Genomic DNA, 16,500 nt, shown 5'->3' with positions numbered 1-16,500 from the left:
AACCTCCTCTAAAGAAAGAAATAATTGTCCCAAATTAGAACTTTTAAACTTTATAAATAGCTTCAAAATATCTTTAAAGTAACCTAGTTTTTAAACTGCAAATTCAAACTTAGCTAAGTTCTTCTCAGGAAGGCACTGGAAAATAAAGGCAGCAAAATTTTTACTTCCCCATAGTGTTCAAAGACTGAAAAAAATTTCCAGAAACTAACAAAAAGCAGTTTTTAAAAGTTTTAAAAGACAAAGAAATACTACTAACTTTTTAGAAATTTTGGAAATAAAGAAAATACCTACAAGCCTACCACCTCCAGCATAATCAGTGGTATATTTCCTCTCTGTCTTTTTTCATAAGCATATTTTTATATAGTCGCAAATACAGTGTATATGTAACGTATCCTGTTTTTTTTAGTATTATATAAAAAGATGGGCTTTTCAAGGATTTAAAAACTATAGATATAACAGGCTCTCCTAAAACCACATTCATATCCATTGTACAATGTAACTTCTTATCTTATTCTAAAGCTAAAAAGCAAGAAGACAGATTTGTCAAGTTTTCAAATCACTTCCCAAAATTATATATTCATTGCATAATATAATGTATATTATCACTTGACAATATAAAAGCAAAAAAAAGTAAAACTGCATTCACATAGTTATTAAACATTATCTCCTATCCTATCCTTCAAATCACCGTTTAAAACACATGAAGTATTAGGTCTGGAAGATATTAACCCTCAGGCCCAACAATATCACTTAGAAGCAATCAAAGTTATTACTAAGATCAAAAATTATGACCAGCTCTTCCCTCCTCTTCCTAAACAATCTGGCCCTAAAGCCATTCGCTAGAAGAGAGTAAGACAGGCATCTACACCTGATGCTAAGGAGCTACAACAGACCAGAGCAGGGTATCAGAGCATCAGAACACGAGAGCGTAAGAGCAAGAGGAGTAAGGAGACCATCCGTGCAGGAGAACTGCCAGAGCCCACATAGGGTAGAGAGGAAGGTCCCACAGAGGGGTAGCCCCATGTGAGATTTTAGTGCCTGAGCAGAATGAGTGGGTAGCTAGGCTGATGGGTGGCCTGGTGCAGTCTGTCAGAGCCAAAGCAAGATAATGAGCCAGGGCAGACCAGCACAGAGTATTGACAAGTGGACCTCGGGCTGGATTTTAGCCCCTCAACTGGATGCCTATGTGTAACTCACAAACTGCTCAATCAAACAGAGCACCTGACTGAACACTATGCAAGTATTAAGAAGAATGAGATAGAGATCTGTGAGCAAATATGGAAAGATGTCCAAAACAAAAGTAGGGGAAAAGCACGCGGAAAAACAATTTCTCTAATATGATTCCTTTTCTATAGACCTTTTAAAAAGGATATACATATATCTATCTATATACCCACCCACATACATATACACACCTTGCAGTTATTTGAATTACACAACTGACTCCTATCCGTTGTCCAGCCCTCTCTTCTGAAATGGGATGAAGGGGTTAGATTTCTTATCTTCCTCAAAGCGGAGACAGGGGATGGTTGGGAAATGATCATCTTATGCTCACTGGACTTTCTCAGTTCAGTATATGGTCAGTTGTGTCAGTAGAATTTTCATCATCTTCATGTTGGTATTTTTTATACAATCAGACTGTCTTTTAAAATTATCCTTGTAAAACATGACTCAATGTTTTATAAGATTGAATTTTATGGACTTATCTTATTGAATTATGTTGGAGACAAGAAATTGTCCACAATGGGACCAGTGAGAAGGACCTGGGGGTAGAGGAGGAAGTTATTTACTCTTCATTTTATAACTTTTTACAACGCTTGAACTTTTTTTTTCACCAGGGTTATCCATTTTTATTTTTTTAATGTTAAAACAGGATCCATCTGGATGGTGGCATAATGGGTCTTTTAAATTGTATTCTTCATATTTTTCTATATTAAATAAACCCTAACAAATGTTTTTTTTAAAAAAATTAACACACATGATAATGCAGAAACATCACTTCCAATAATTTGCCCTAAGGAAATAACTGGACAAATTCACAAAGATATATATATATACACAAGAGTAGATTTAGAATATTGTAGATTGAAAATAACTTGAATTTCCAATAGGGGACTATTAACTATTACGGTAAATCCATACACTGAAATATTAAGTTATAACATGTTCAAGAGCTATTAGGTAAAGGAATGTTATAAAAGATTGTGCAGCATAAGTTAATTAAAAAATCTGTATGAATAAACAGAATTTAAAAATGAATATGGATATAAACCAAGAAGTTAACAGTGATTATCTCTGGGTGACAGAACTATGATTAAATTCTCTTTCGGTTTACCTTATTTTCTAATTTTTAAAAATAAACATAAGTTGTACAGCATTTGTTTCATAAAAAGATAACTTACTTTTTAAAAGATTCATCAAATACTTTCTGAGCACCTACTTCATACCAGGCATTGTGGCATTAAAACAGCAGTAACAGTAGGTAAGCTATATTAAATACCTATTGTGTGCCGGTCACTTCAATCACATTATCTCAATTAATTCTCATAGCACCTCTTTGGGGTGGTATATCAATTAGGATTAAGTTTGGGTAAAGACAACTTAACAGTTGAAAATAGCAGCAGCTTAACAAATGTTTGTTAAACAAACAGATGTTTATTTCTCTGCCACTCAAAAAAAAAAAGGAAAGAGCAGGCAGCCTAAGGTGTCATCAGGTCCTCAGGCTCCAGTATTTCTGCTACACCATTCACAACACATGGCTTTATCTTCATGATCACTTTGTAGTTCAGACTAGCTGTTGGAGCTCCAGCTATTATATCCGCATTCCAGGTAGCAGAAAGGAAAAAAGGCAGCTCTATTTAAGTAGCATTCCTGGAAGTTCCACATAACACTTCTGCTTATAGCTCACTGACCAGGACTTAGTCGCATGTACTAGATACATGAAAGGCTAGGAAATAAAATCTTTCACCTTTTTATCCTGCAATGTGCCCAGATAAAAAATTGAGTTCTGTTAACTTAGGAGAATGGATATTAGAGTAGGCAAAAAATCTCTGCCACAGGCAGATATTATTATCCTCGTTTGCAGACAGAAAACAGAGGTGCAGAGTCAAACGGTTAAGTGGCAGAGCCATTAATTTGAAAGCAATCTATTTACCTTTCACTACATATTCTGCGTTGCACTAGAAAATTATACATTTATATATAATTAAAGGCAGTTTATTATTAAATGAGATCTGACAGATGAGAAGGCATCGACCAAAAGAACATGACAAATAGAACAGCAACAAATATTTATGAAGTATTTATTATGTACCAAGAGTTTTCTAAGATTTGTACATTTTCCCCTTTTTTAGTATAATATACATAAAGCACATAAAGTCCACTAATCCTAAGTGTATAGCTCAAAGAACTTTTACATATGAATACAATTGTGTAACCACTACCCAGTACAGAAGGTTCCTCATGTCCCTTCCCAGTCAATAACCATCCCCTCAGAGGGAATCACCATTCTGACTTCTATCCATGGATTAGTTTTGCCTGTTGTTGAACTTCATTTAAACAAAATCATACAGGATGTAGTCTTTTGTGCACAGTTTCTTTTGTGCAAAATAATAGCTGTAAGATTCACTTATGTTGTTGTATACTGTAAGATTCACTTATGTTGTATACAGCAGTAGTGTTTTTTTCTTTTTTATTGCTGAGTATTATTCCATCTAATGGAAACACCAACATTTATTTATCCATTGTCCTGTTGATAGATATGTGGATTGTTTCCATGTTTTGGTTATTATGAAGAAAACAGCTATAAACATTCTTGTATGTGTTGTTGATATACATAATCACTTATTTCTCTTGGGTATTATGTAGGAGTAGAATCCTGGCTTATAGAAGTAGACATATGTTTAATAGACATTGCCAAAAAGCTCTCAAAAGAGGTTGTACCAATTTACACTCTCACCAGCAATATATGAGTTCTAGTCACTCCTCAGGCTCACCACCACTTAGATTGTTACTCTTTTTAATTTTAGCCATTCTGGTACGTAGTGGCATCTCACTGTGGTTTCCATGAAAACCTGACAAACTCATTTATTTCTTACCATACCACACCACACATCCTTTGTTACTATATAATCATACTTTATTTTTAAAATGACTTTTATAGGTCATCATGCTCTGTTGGAATTAAGCTTTATAAACTCCAAAAACATTACGAATCCAAATGAGGTCAGTTCTAGGACATTCTGGGTCAGTCCTCTTCTATCATAGATGGTAATTTAAGTTATAAAAGTAGATAAAAGATGAGAGAAAATATCAAGAGTATGTGGAATCATGGAAGCTAAGAGAAGAGAATCTTTCAAACAGAAAAGAATGGTCCATAGTGACAGATGAACTATCAAAAGATCAAATAAGGTAAAGACTTGAGAATCTATTGGTCATTAGGACCTGGGCAAGAACAGGTTCAGAGGCATAAGGAGGCTAAAGGGAGATCACAGTGAACTGAGATGTGGATGGAAAAAAAGAATGGAAACAGCAACTGTAGACAATCCCTTCAGAGTATACCCAGGCAGGCAAGGGGACAGTAGAGTGGCAGCTGGCCAGAAACAGGGGGTCCAGGAAAGCTTTTCTTTTTTTTTAAGATAGAAAAGAACTAAGCTTGTTTAACACTGGTGGAGAGGAGTCAGTAGAGAGAAAACCCCAAAAGGGAAGAGAGGGCATGTGCATCCAACTGGAGCTGTAGGGATTAGCATTTGACAGGAAGAGGGACAGCTTCCATTGGAACATAAGGTAAGGAGGAAAGAAAGATAAGGATGCAGGAACATTTGCAGGTTTAGAAGCTGCACACTGATGTACACCTTTAAGGAGAGTAGAGAAGGTTTAAAATAGGCATTGTGGAGAAAAAAGAAACAAGAATACACAGCTTCCCTAAGCAGGAAATTTTTAAAAAGCAGAGAGTTAGGGACTAGACCTTTGAAACATTAATCATTATTAGGGACTACAGATGAGAAAAGAGGAAATCAGATAAAGAGCAGAAAAGAGCCTAGTGAGAGGTAATGGAATCAGGACAATGTGGATCACAGATATCATGGGAGGAAAATGTCCTAAAGAGAAAAGAAAGAGGCGGATCAGCATCATATAGGTGGGAAAATAAGGATGAGAAAGGGTCCTTGTATTTCAAAATGGGGCATTAAATAAATGGTGTCAAAAGGATGGTGAGGACAGATAACAGCTAAAGTTTAGAGAGAAAATGAGTGAGGAGATGGAGCAAGTATGAATACAACATTTATTTTAAAGTCAGTGAGAATAATAAAAACAAGGGGGAAGCAACTTCAAATACAGTATTTAAAGGTGGGGGAAATGTATACATTTTTTAAAACTGCAGCAAAAAAAATAATGAAGGATATAATAAATATGTGGGAGAGGGAGGAGAAGTTAAGTCTCATGGAAGAAAGAGGTCTTAGGAGTCTGAGAAGGATGGTAGTTCTTGTTGCAAGTGGAAGCAAGATGAGAAGATACGTGTATAATGAAGACCAGACCTGATCAGTTAAGCTTGTTCATACCATATAACCTTAATCTACAAAAATAAAAATAACCATGTTACGATTTAGAGATAAAGCCTAGCTACTTGAGGCTAAAATCTTTACGAGCTATTCAACAACAAGCTGACTAGTTAATAGATTAATGAGAGGACACTCAATTGAAGTTGGATAGCTTGATTCATAGAGGGTCTAGCCTAAATGATTCTTCATCTCCCTTCTAGAACTGAGCACAACAGTAAACACAGTAAACTGGGGCCAAGGATGTGAAAAGTAGTTATTATCTCCAGCTGGAAGGAATGCCTTGCTTCTTGTGCATAATGGAAGATGAGTGGAGCCAAGGAACCTGGTGAGATGATGAGGGCAAAACTGAAGTCTAGGGCACTAGGTGAAGGAGGTGTGTTTGTGGGTAGAAACTGGGCCTCAGGGAAGCAATAAACATAAGGAAAATAGGACACACAATATCAATAGGGGAGGAGATAGACTGAACAATCATTTTGCTGGGAAGCAATGGAAAATCAAAGAGGGATCATCTTAGGGAGGTAACAGCAGAAGTGTATGTTGGTATGATTTTATAGAGTACACACACACAATCCCTAAAGGTCTTGAGCCAGCTTAGTGGGAGAGAAGGATTGCCTATTGAATCAAATCCTCTTTCTTTCACACTACAGGCCAGTGTTTCATGAGCTCTTTTGACCAAAACTTATGGTAAGAAATACATGTCATATCGTAATACACACACACATAACTGAAACCAAAGTTTCACAAAACAATAATTTCCCTCACTACATATGATAAAGTAAATCACAAAGTTAACATAAAATATTATTTTATCATTATTTAAATACATTTAAAATTCCAAAATTAATAATATAAAAATTAATATCAGAAAAGATTCAACATAATGCAATGGGTGACCTTTCCGGTTCATAAATTAATTCCAGTCTGGAAAACACAAGGACAGTGCCATGTACTTATCTCGTTCACTATACAATCTTGTATTCTTTTGCTTTAAATTGGGTCAGGGTTGAAAACCCTAGTTGAAACAACAAGTTGTTGTGAATAGTAAAAACAGTACTACATTCTTTCTACTTAGCAATGGAAATTCTTTGGCCTTAATACAAAATGATGATAAGCAATGCCATGTAATTTACGTCAGAGTAAATAAAGAACTAAGCTGCAAGAATTCATTTTCTTCTTAGAATACACAAGAAACTCAATTATAATTGCAGGGCAAATGGATCTTTTAGCCAAAGGTTTTTCTTTAATGTTTCAAATTCATTTCAGGAAAATAATAATTAAAAGTTTGGAGACAGAGAAATGAGATTTTACATATCTCTACATTTTATTTTGTTCAAATCTTCTTCATTGATAATGCTCTCTTCCAGATGTAGCAACATTTGAAAGACACAGTGGCTGGAGCAAAAGTCTTACTTGCCATAACAATGTCTTTTGGAACCCTTAGACATGCAGCTTCAAATTTAGTTCACTAAATTGCTAAAAATATCATTTAAATATGCAAATTTTGTTATTCCAAAATATTGGAAAATACCTGCCAAATGAGAATGCCTTTCAACTAGAAAAATTTTAGATTCACACAATCTGCTTAGCTCCTTTTATCTAACAATTATCAAACACTGCTGTGACATGGTAAATAGGTACGATTAGCTCTGAATAAAATATTTTAAAAACCTGGCTACTCAGCAAGCCTCCTTTAATATAATTAACAACTTTCAATGTTTTTCAGTATATCCATAAGATTCAGAGGGCTTTCTATGCATACCAAAGCTTTGCAATGTATAAAACAGTAATTCCAAACAGCACTCTAAGCCCTTAGACCAAATGGGACAGAAAGAGAGCCCAGCAATGACCCGCTGGGCAGTGTGCTCACTCATGCCCAGCCTACTGTTCCTGCTGGAGGGAAAGCTTCAACGACACTAGTATGCTGCCCTGGACACTCAGAAGAAAGGAGGACGATGCCTATACTGACAGTTGTAAAGCTTGGACTATTGCCTGTATGTCTGCATGTCTATCGCTCTCTCTCCCCCTCTCCTTCCCTGTCCTTGAGTGTTGGAAGGGTGCTTTCAGGAAATAATGAAACATAAGTGTGAGACTCTGGGGAAAAAAGGCACTATTACCAGCAGCTTCAAACAATGTTTAAAATAACTCTTCTATGTTTTCTAATCATATTTGCTATTCCATTACATATAATTATTTATAAGTTTTTCCCCGGTTTAACCTACGAGAATCAACAATTCACTTTTAAAATTCTGTGAACATGTTCATACAGTTGTGGTTAAATTTAAACAACACAAGCAAATCCTCCTTATTGATTATCTTTCTATCATATTTTTCTTTTTTTTTTAATGAGGAAGATTAGCTCTGAGCTAACACCTGCTACCAATCCTCCTCTTTTTGCTGAGGAAGACTGGCTCTGACCTAACATCCGTGTTCATCTTCGACTATTTTATATGTAGGACACCTGCCACAGCATGGCTTGATAAGTGGTGCATAGGTCCGTGCCTGGGTTCCAAACCAGTGAACCCTGGGCAGCTGAAGCGGAGCAGGCGAACTTAACCACTGTGCCACCAGGCTGGCACCACTTTGCTATCATATTTGACAAACATATTTGCAACTTATAATACCAGTGATCCCATCAATTTGGACTATAAAATCTGTACCAGACCACAGTCATCTTATAAGCATTGCTGAAATGTCCCATAATGGCACAGAATAGAGGTATGTCATCACTAAGGAGTGCAATTTTTAATTTTCAGCTGATTTACCATCAAAAACCATAAATATAACATCCATGCACTCTAGATGAATACTTTTTTCAAGAGATATGTAGCCATTTTTCTCTTATGCGACTGATATGCAACTAAACAAAACAACAATGAAGCTTTCTCAGGAATGTCTTTGAATTAAAAGGAAATTGAGATAATTTCATATTTTTTTCTTTCTTTGAAAATATTTGAAAAAGACTTATTGAAAATCCAGATTTTTAACTTTCATTTGCAACATTAATACAAATACACAGAGCTCATTTTAGTCAGATTTTGCATATTTAATAAACCACATTTTAAATAATCTTCATTAACAGTCTTATACTTTTTCTCAATTCACCATTTCCTCAATATTTTTATACTTCCAGATATAGCTATTGACTAGATGTGACTATTGTGTTTATTACTTCATGCTTTCTTCTCCTAATAATTAAACAATAAATTTTAAGGGCAAATTTGATCTAGTTTGCTTTTAAATTACAATTATCATTGAACTCTTAAAAATATCACAATTGAAGAATGCATTTAAAGTTCAAAAATAAAACTTGGTTAGATAGCATCTCACTATTTCTACCAACGGCAGATAAAATTCTGCTACATTTTGCTCGATCTTGAATTATGCTAAGATAAGTTAACCGCGCAATGATAACCACTGCATATGATCATGGTCAAACTGACCATGACTGCAATTCACATAATGTTCCTCTTTTGTTCCATGTTACCCTTTACAGTTTAAGTAGGGACCATGGAAAAGGGGATTTGCAGCAAATATTGTTGTAGAGCAGGCTGTGTCATTTCCTCCCAGCAGGCCCTATTATTAGCCTTAATAGACTCTTATTTAATCAGAGTATCAAAGAATACAAATAAATACTGAAACACAAAATTATGCTTCATATTGCTAAGTAACCAAGTCAAAAATATCCTAGACAGCTGGAGCTTTTTGTTTTTTTAACTCCAATGGGAAAAAAGCACGTCTTTTTTCGTCTAAGTAGCAGCAAGAATCACAGACACACCCCCCCATCTGTCCTAAATTTTAACATCTACACAAAAAACTCCACAAAAATGCCATTTCTATAAATTTAAACTCTGAAGGAAATTTTATGTCTTTCATGTCCTCTGTTGTAAACATTTATCACTGTTACGAAAACCATTAAAGTCAGAAATCTAACTTAAAAAAATGGAGCATAAATAATAACCTTTAATATGAATGGACTAGTACTGCCTGAACTGAATGCTAAAAATTCTATTTTCAGGCTGCTAACGAGGAATCTAAGATTTAAAAGGAAAAAAATTTCTTAAATTTCCTCCTCAAAAATAGGGGGTGGAAGTGAAACATCTGGGACAGCTAGACGTGAAAAAGGAAGTCCTTTAAATTTTCTTCTCTTATCTCACCATTATTTACTTAATCTTTCAATCTTATAACATGCTATAATGCCCATGAAGTAAAGAAAAGCGCATGTTTTCTTTTCCTTATGATACAAATAATTCATTCAAATCAGAGAGGAAACAGACAAAAGATTCCAGCCTGTCCAAACCTCCAGGAACCAGTGCAGGACAGTCCTTCAAGTTTTGGTCTTTTATTTCACCCAGCTTTCATGTCCCCACTTTGAGGCAAAAAGATCGCTGTTTTACTGGTTCAGTAAAAAGTACTGAATATTGAAAAATATTTTCAAACATATTTTTGATTCTGACATTGTACATGTTAATCTATTTCTCTGCATCTCAGGTTCCAAACCAACAAAGGGAATATTTTCTCACTTAGTATATATGAGAAATAGAGGATGAATAAAAATTTTTCAGATGTTTTAAGAAATGTACTAGAATTGAGAAGCAGAAGGCATAACTTGGAAGAACTTTTTTTTTTTAAATTAAACTTAAAAATCCAAGTACTTCAAAGAACATCCCTTAGGACAGGATGAGGAGACTTTATGTGTGGGCCAAAGGCAGCCCACCACCTGTTTCTGAATGGCCTCCAAGCAAAGAATGGTTTTTACATTTCTAAACGGTTTTAAAAATAATCAAAGCAGCATTATATTTCATAACGTGAAAATCATTAGAAATTCAAATTTCAGTGTCCATAAATAAACCTTAATTAGAACACAGCCTATGTTCATTCATTTAAGTACTGTTTATGGCTCTTTTTTTGGCAGAACTGGCTAGCTGTGACAGAGATTTATGGCCCGCAAAGTTTAAAATATTTACTATCTAGCACTTTACAGAAAAAGTTTGCCACTCCCTGCCTTAGAAGACCATACACTACTCTCATACTGCAAATTAGAAAAATATATTTGAAACTCCTCTTTGAAAATGCTTTCAAAGCCACAATACATTCTTTTGAGTCTCCTTAGTGGTGGCAAACCTTCATTCTTTGAAGATGAGTATGAATTTTGGAAACAGCTAAGCAATTTGGAGCCAAGACTGAAAAAGACTGGTTATCAGGATGAATCAACCAGCAAACATTCCTTAACAATTTAAATTTATGGAAGGAAAACTTTTTTTTTTTTTAAAGCACTATCTCTGACTTCCAAGGGCAACAATCAAGTGAGGGGGCTAGTCATGTGCTTTCATAGCTTTGATTCAAGTTAAAAAGGCTATATATGCATGGAAATAGGAAGTACAGAGGAGGAAAAAGAATTCTATAATGAAGCTAGAAGATCTACTTTCTTGAGTGGCTGTGAATTTGCTATAAACTGTTTTTACAAAGAGGAACTCCAATAACAGTTTGCGCAATACACTTAGGGAATAAATGAGTGACTCCAAATGAAATTTTAAAAGAACAGGATTCATCTGGATGTAAAAGTTGTTTAACCTCCAATTAAAACCTATTTTATTGCTTTATAATTACAATTTATAAGACAAAATTAGCATAAATAAATAAGTAATCCCTTCCACTTGTACAAAGCAAATCATTTATCCTTGGCCGCCTTCTCTTCTGGTGGTCTACTGGTTAAGATTCAGAACTCTCACCACCACAGTCTGGGGTTCATTTCCAGGTCAGGGAACCACACTACCGGCCTGTCAGTTGTCATACTGTGGTGGTTGTGTATTCCTGTGATGCTGAAAGCTCTGCCACCAGTATTTCAAATACCAGCAGGGCCAGCAGGGTCACCCAGGGTGCATAGGTTTCAGCGGAGCTTCCAGACTAAGACAGAGTAGGAAAAAGGACCTGGCCACCCACTTCTGAAAAAATTGGCCATGAAAACCCTACGAATAGCAGCAGCCCATGGTCTGATAATAGCGCCAGAAGGTGAGAGGATGGTGCAAAAAGACCGGGCAGGGTTCCACTCTGCTGTACACAGGATCACTAGGAGTTGGAATGAAATCGACAACACTCACACCACCAACTCTTCTCTTCTAATTCCATATGCTCTCCCTGAGCAATTTCATTTGCTCTTAGAGCTTCAATTACCACTTACTGGCTAACTCTGAAATCTGAATCACCAATCTCAGCCTCCCTTCGTGCTCTGGATCCTCTCGACATCTCCACTGGAATGCTCCATAGACACTTCGCACTCAACGTGTTCAAAACTGAAACAATGATCTTCCTCTCACATTAAAAAACAAAGTAAGTTCCTCTACCCCACAGTTTTCCAAATTAAGAAACTAAGTCATTTATTTTTGTTCACCTTCAAAGCCAACCAAGTTTTAGGCCCTCCAAATTCTGCACCTTCATCATCTGTCCTATCCTCTTCATGTCCTTTACTATTTTCCTACTCCAGGCCCTTATCTTCTTTTATCTGGACTATTTCAATAGCAGTAGCCTCCTAACTTCTCTCTCTCTCTTTTGCCTCTCTCTCTCCAATCCAGCCTCTACACCATACCACCACCATGTTATCTTTCCTAATTACTTAAAATTCTGTCTTTAGAATCAAGTCCAAAGTCCTTAGCATGATTCACAGGTTCTTCACTACCTGGCACCAGCAGACTTTTCTCTCTTTTACTGAGTCATAACTTTTTGCTTACCCAAATCTGTATGTTGTTTGACAATATATCCTATACGTCAAAGTATTAAAACTACCTTTAACACCACATTCTATAGTGAAAGATTTTGCCAAACTGAACAAATCTTCATTATTCCAAATGAGAGGCACTGAAACCCCATGCTTACCTAACATCTAGCAATTTCAGTGATCCTAATGTGATCAACAACCAAGCTCTGCAATTTTCTTTTTGCAGCTTATTTCTAGGTACCATCCCCTTTAGCCCACTCATCTCTATACACTCTGACCTTCAGTGACAACAAACTACAACATATTCCTCAAACATACCATATACTTTCACACAATATTCCTGATTTTTATACATATCTTTTGTTCCTTTTTCCAACTCAGCAAACTCCCATTCATCCTTTAAAGCCAAATTCGAATACAGTTTCCTCTCTAATCCTTCTCCTTCCCACATACAGAATTATTTTCCCTTGTTAATGTTTCCAGTAAACTCTATATCTCTGTTATAACTCATCACACTGAATTGTAGGCACTTATTTACATGTCTGGTTATAAGCTTCTTGAAGGCAGGGAAGCATTTTCTTTCCTTGAATTTAACATTTAACTTATGGTCTGAGAACAGACACTTCAAACTTCTTATTGAAAAATAATTACCTTTTATATTATTAAGAGAATGCCATAACTGTAATGACTGAGAGCTTAGAAACAAAAAGAATCCCACGTTATTCATCAGGAAAAAAAATGCTCTCACATACAAAGTATAATTAAATTGTAGCTTGGACCTGCCTTCATCTACATCTTGCAATACCAGTTTCCTTCTCTCTCTCTCTTTCCTTCTTTTTGAAGAAGTTCTTCACAGAATTCTCTCTTACACACCCACTGGATTTCATTTGTATCTGACAGAATCTGAAACTCAGTATACTGCAGAGGTTAAGATCAGGATTTTTGGAGCCAACTGCAGTCTGAATCCTAACTTTGCTACCTAAGCTGTCTGATAGGGGCAAATAACTCAACCTCTGTATGTCTCTCAATGAAAAGATCATAATAATAACACTCCTTATGATACTGTTGTAAGGATTAAATAAACTAATGTATGTCACGAATTTACAACATTGCCTGGTTCAGAGTAGGTCCTAGTAAATGTTGGTTGATGTTGTTGTTATCATCAGCATTTAAAAACACCTTTCTCTGTACTTATTTTAGCCCACTTGCTAGAATATGTCTCCTAGGAAGGAGTTCTATCCAGCCCACACATCAATACAATGTAAATGCTAAAACTGTCCCTTGGACCATAATAGGTGCTCCATAAATAATGTGAATGGAAGACTTCAGATCTCTAAGATCAACAAAGTATAAATCAGCAAAATCTATGTACAGAGTACAGGTTTAAAATTGGTATTTTAAACTAGTTTCAAAACACTCATCTTCCACTGAACTGCTGAAACATGCAAAACTTTTAAAGCAACATAAAACTTATATTCACTAGGAACTTCCCCTCTACCCCTCCATTTAAGCTGATCTTGGTATCCAGTGGTCTAAAATTCTTGCCTATAACACAAGACTCACTACAGATCATTTAAAGTGTAATTTCCGGCTTAAAAAAACTGCCTATTGTCACAACAGAAAAATTAATATTCTTCCTTTATATCTGCATTTAAAAAAAAAATCTACTGCCACATTCAACACAAAAAAACTAATGAAAGGCCAAGAGACACAATTACTACATTTCCTGGTTTCTGCCTGGGAAACTACTTCAGAACACGCCTACAAGAATCCTCAGTAAAAGTGTGCTGGTTACAAACTGCTGTTCCCTTTTTTATTTTCAGTCTCCCCCAAAAACCCTTCACACACTCACACACCCATAGAAAAGAATGCAAATGTCTATAGTAAAGGCTGTAAAAAAATATACAGCTATATATTAATTTTGTTTTGGAGGACTTAAATCTTAAAAAAGCAAACGAACTCTTGATTTGAAGCAACACTCCCAGCTTACTTTACCAGGTAACTTAAACTACAACTACCTACCTAAAGCAAACAAGCAGATTATTCGACTGTGACCAAACTTTATGGTTATTCAGTAACAGTGTATAAATAATATGTGCTATTCTAGAAAAATTTATTAATCAGTTAAAAATAGACCACACTTCAAATAATGGTAATTTTATGGGAAAAGAGCTTAAACAATTTATTTACACAGTAAAGAGAGATTTAGGACTTTATCTAAAACACTGGGTGAATTACTAACTTCAGGGTAAAGGTTTACAGAGTGCCTACTATGTGCCTGGCACAGAATATGCATGCTGCTGGTGCACAGTCAGATAACAATACCCAACATTTGTAGAATACTCTCACTCATCTCATTTGACCCTCAGAATACCCCGAGGCATGAGCATCCCAGTTTTACAGCTAAGGAAACGGAGGCCCAGAAAAGCCCATGTGACCGAGGTATTGCATCTGGTATGTGGGTCCTGGCCGAGACTCCAGCCCCTGACTCATAATCTAATCATCTTCTGCTACACTAGTTACTCAAAAGCTCTTAGATGTTCCACTGTCAGATTTTAAAATCAGAATCCTACTGAACGACTTTCAGTATTGTGCTTGTCAGATTCTGTTAAGAATCAAAAAAGAAAAAAGCACAATTTTTAAGAAGTCCATCGTCTCAGCCTGTCGACGTTCAAACTCTGTGGCTGATCGCAGCGAAAGCCGCGCACGCGGGCGCTGCCTCTCCTCCCCAGGACGACCGAGCGCCGCCCGGACGACGGTCCCGGCGCCCGAGGTGACGGCGAAGACTCCCTCAGCCTGACTCCGCCACCACCGCCGGGGCCGACAGCGGGACTCCCAAAGGCCGGCGTCGGCGGGCGGGACCCCCGGGCGTCCCTCGAGGCCGGGGACGTGCCAAGACAGCCCGGCCGAGGCCGACACCTCCGCCAGCCCGCGCCTGCACGGCCACCGGACGGCGCCCGGCACCCCGCAGCCCCGCTCCCGAAGCCCAGCCGGAGACGCCCCCTGTCGCGAGGGGCCGAAGCCCCTGCTTGAGACCCCGTCCCGCCCCGCCCGGCTCCTACCTGCTCCGGGCCTCGACGCCACCTCTGTGGCCGGGCTGCGAGCCTCCAGTGCTCTCCGCGGGCGCGCCACTTCTCCGAGGTCCCACTCGGGTCGGCGCCGGCCCGCCCCCGCAGGCTCCGCCGAACGCCCGCCCCGCCCCGGCAGCGGCCCCGCCCAGCTCGGCAAAGCCCGGTTCTTATTGGCTCCGCTTCCCACCCCTCACGCTCGGGCCCGCCCCCGGCACCGCCCTGGGACCGTGGCGAGGGGAACCGCCCCCGCTCGCGTCCGCCTACGGGCTACAACCTTGCGCGGGACGTTGGTCTCCCGGAGGCTGCGGCTCTAGCGGGCAGGCGACCAGCACCCCTGTCGTTCGGCCGAGGCCTCTAGCCAAAGGTCCATCGCCGTCGCCTTGCCTGCCGTCGGACTGGCCCCACGGCGATGACCTGAACTTTACGGAAGGTTGACTCTTCACAGCAGCCCGCGAGATAAATCCTAACTTAATCGAGGAATCCAAACGGCACCTCCCTCAAGGAAACCATAGAATTGCCTCCTGTCACCGGGCACAGTAGGCCTGGCGTCTCCGGTGAAAGAGCAGCACCATTTCTCTCGCTGAGCTCAAGGAGCAAACGTTTCTGTGGCAATTGCAGTACAGTGCCAACCTGAAAGGCAAATCATGCTCCGAACACCTGAGGTTTGAAATCCCAGAGCAGGGGTGCGTTTGATACTCCCAGTGCCTGAGGTCGGCCCCCACGCCCTGTTGTGACACACACACATAAGCACTACGCCTGCAACACGCTCGTACTCTGGTATGTGCATGGCGCTGTGCCTACTGCGAGCAGCAGCCCAGTTTCACTAAGGCAACGAGGCGAGGATGAGTTGAGCCTGTTTCCCAGGCACTCGCTAAGCGCCCCACCCCACCTCGCCCCGTCCCATTCCTCCCTACCCCACCAAGGTCTGTTGGCTCAGGACCAAACTCTTCCCACATCTGTTCACATAGAGGTACCAAAATAGAAGACTGCCAGAAAGAGAGGTGTTTGGTTACACATCACAGATGACTGTCACAAGTCAACTTAGTCAAAGCAATAAAAGTTGCATATCCCAAACTGTTGTGAAACCATGAGCTGTGGACAATGAAACAGGAATTACCTTCCATGATGGGAGGGGAAAAAAAAAGGTAATACGACATTT

The 16,500-nt window shown here is 38.5% G+C and overlaps 1 protein-coding gene across 6 annotated transcripts in view; it reads right to left on the bottom strand.

Moving 5' to 3' along the window:
- DENND2C (DENN domain containing 2C) overlaps positions 1-16,007 on the bottom strand; it is a 73,537-nt gene extending 57,530 nt beyond the window's left edge. For 2 of the 6 annotated variants that reach the window (XM_008522835.2, XM_008522836.2), the window contains exon 1: positions 15,616-16,007. The gene's annotated coding sequence lies outside the window, so the exon portion shown is untranslated. Of the gene's footprint in view, positions 1-15,332; positions 15,504-15,615 lie in introns of those variants that run through there. The other 4 variants (XM_070608070.1, XM_070608069.1, XM_070608068.1 and 1 more) reach the window with 4 other exon arrangements.
- Between the last annotated feature and the right edge of the window lie 493 nt (positions 16,008-16,500).

Source organism: Equus przewalskii, unplaced genomic scaffold, assembly GCF_037783145.1.
Source record: "Equus przewalskii isolate Varuska unplaced genomic scaffold, EquPr2 ChrUn-13, whole genome shotgun sequence".
Taxonomy (NCBI): Eukaryota; Metazoa; Chordata; class Mammalia; order Perissodactyla; family Equidae; genus Equus; species Equus przewalskii.
This window is presented reverse-complemented; position numbering and strand designations above follow the sequence as displayed.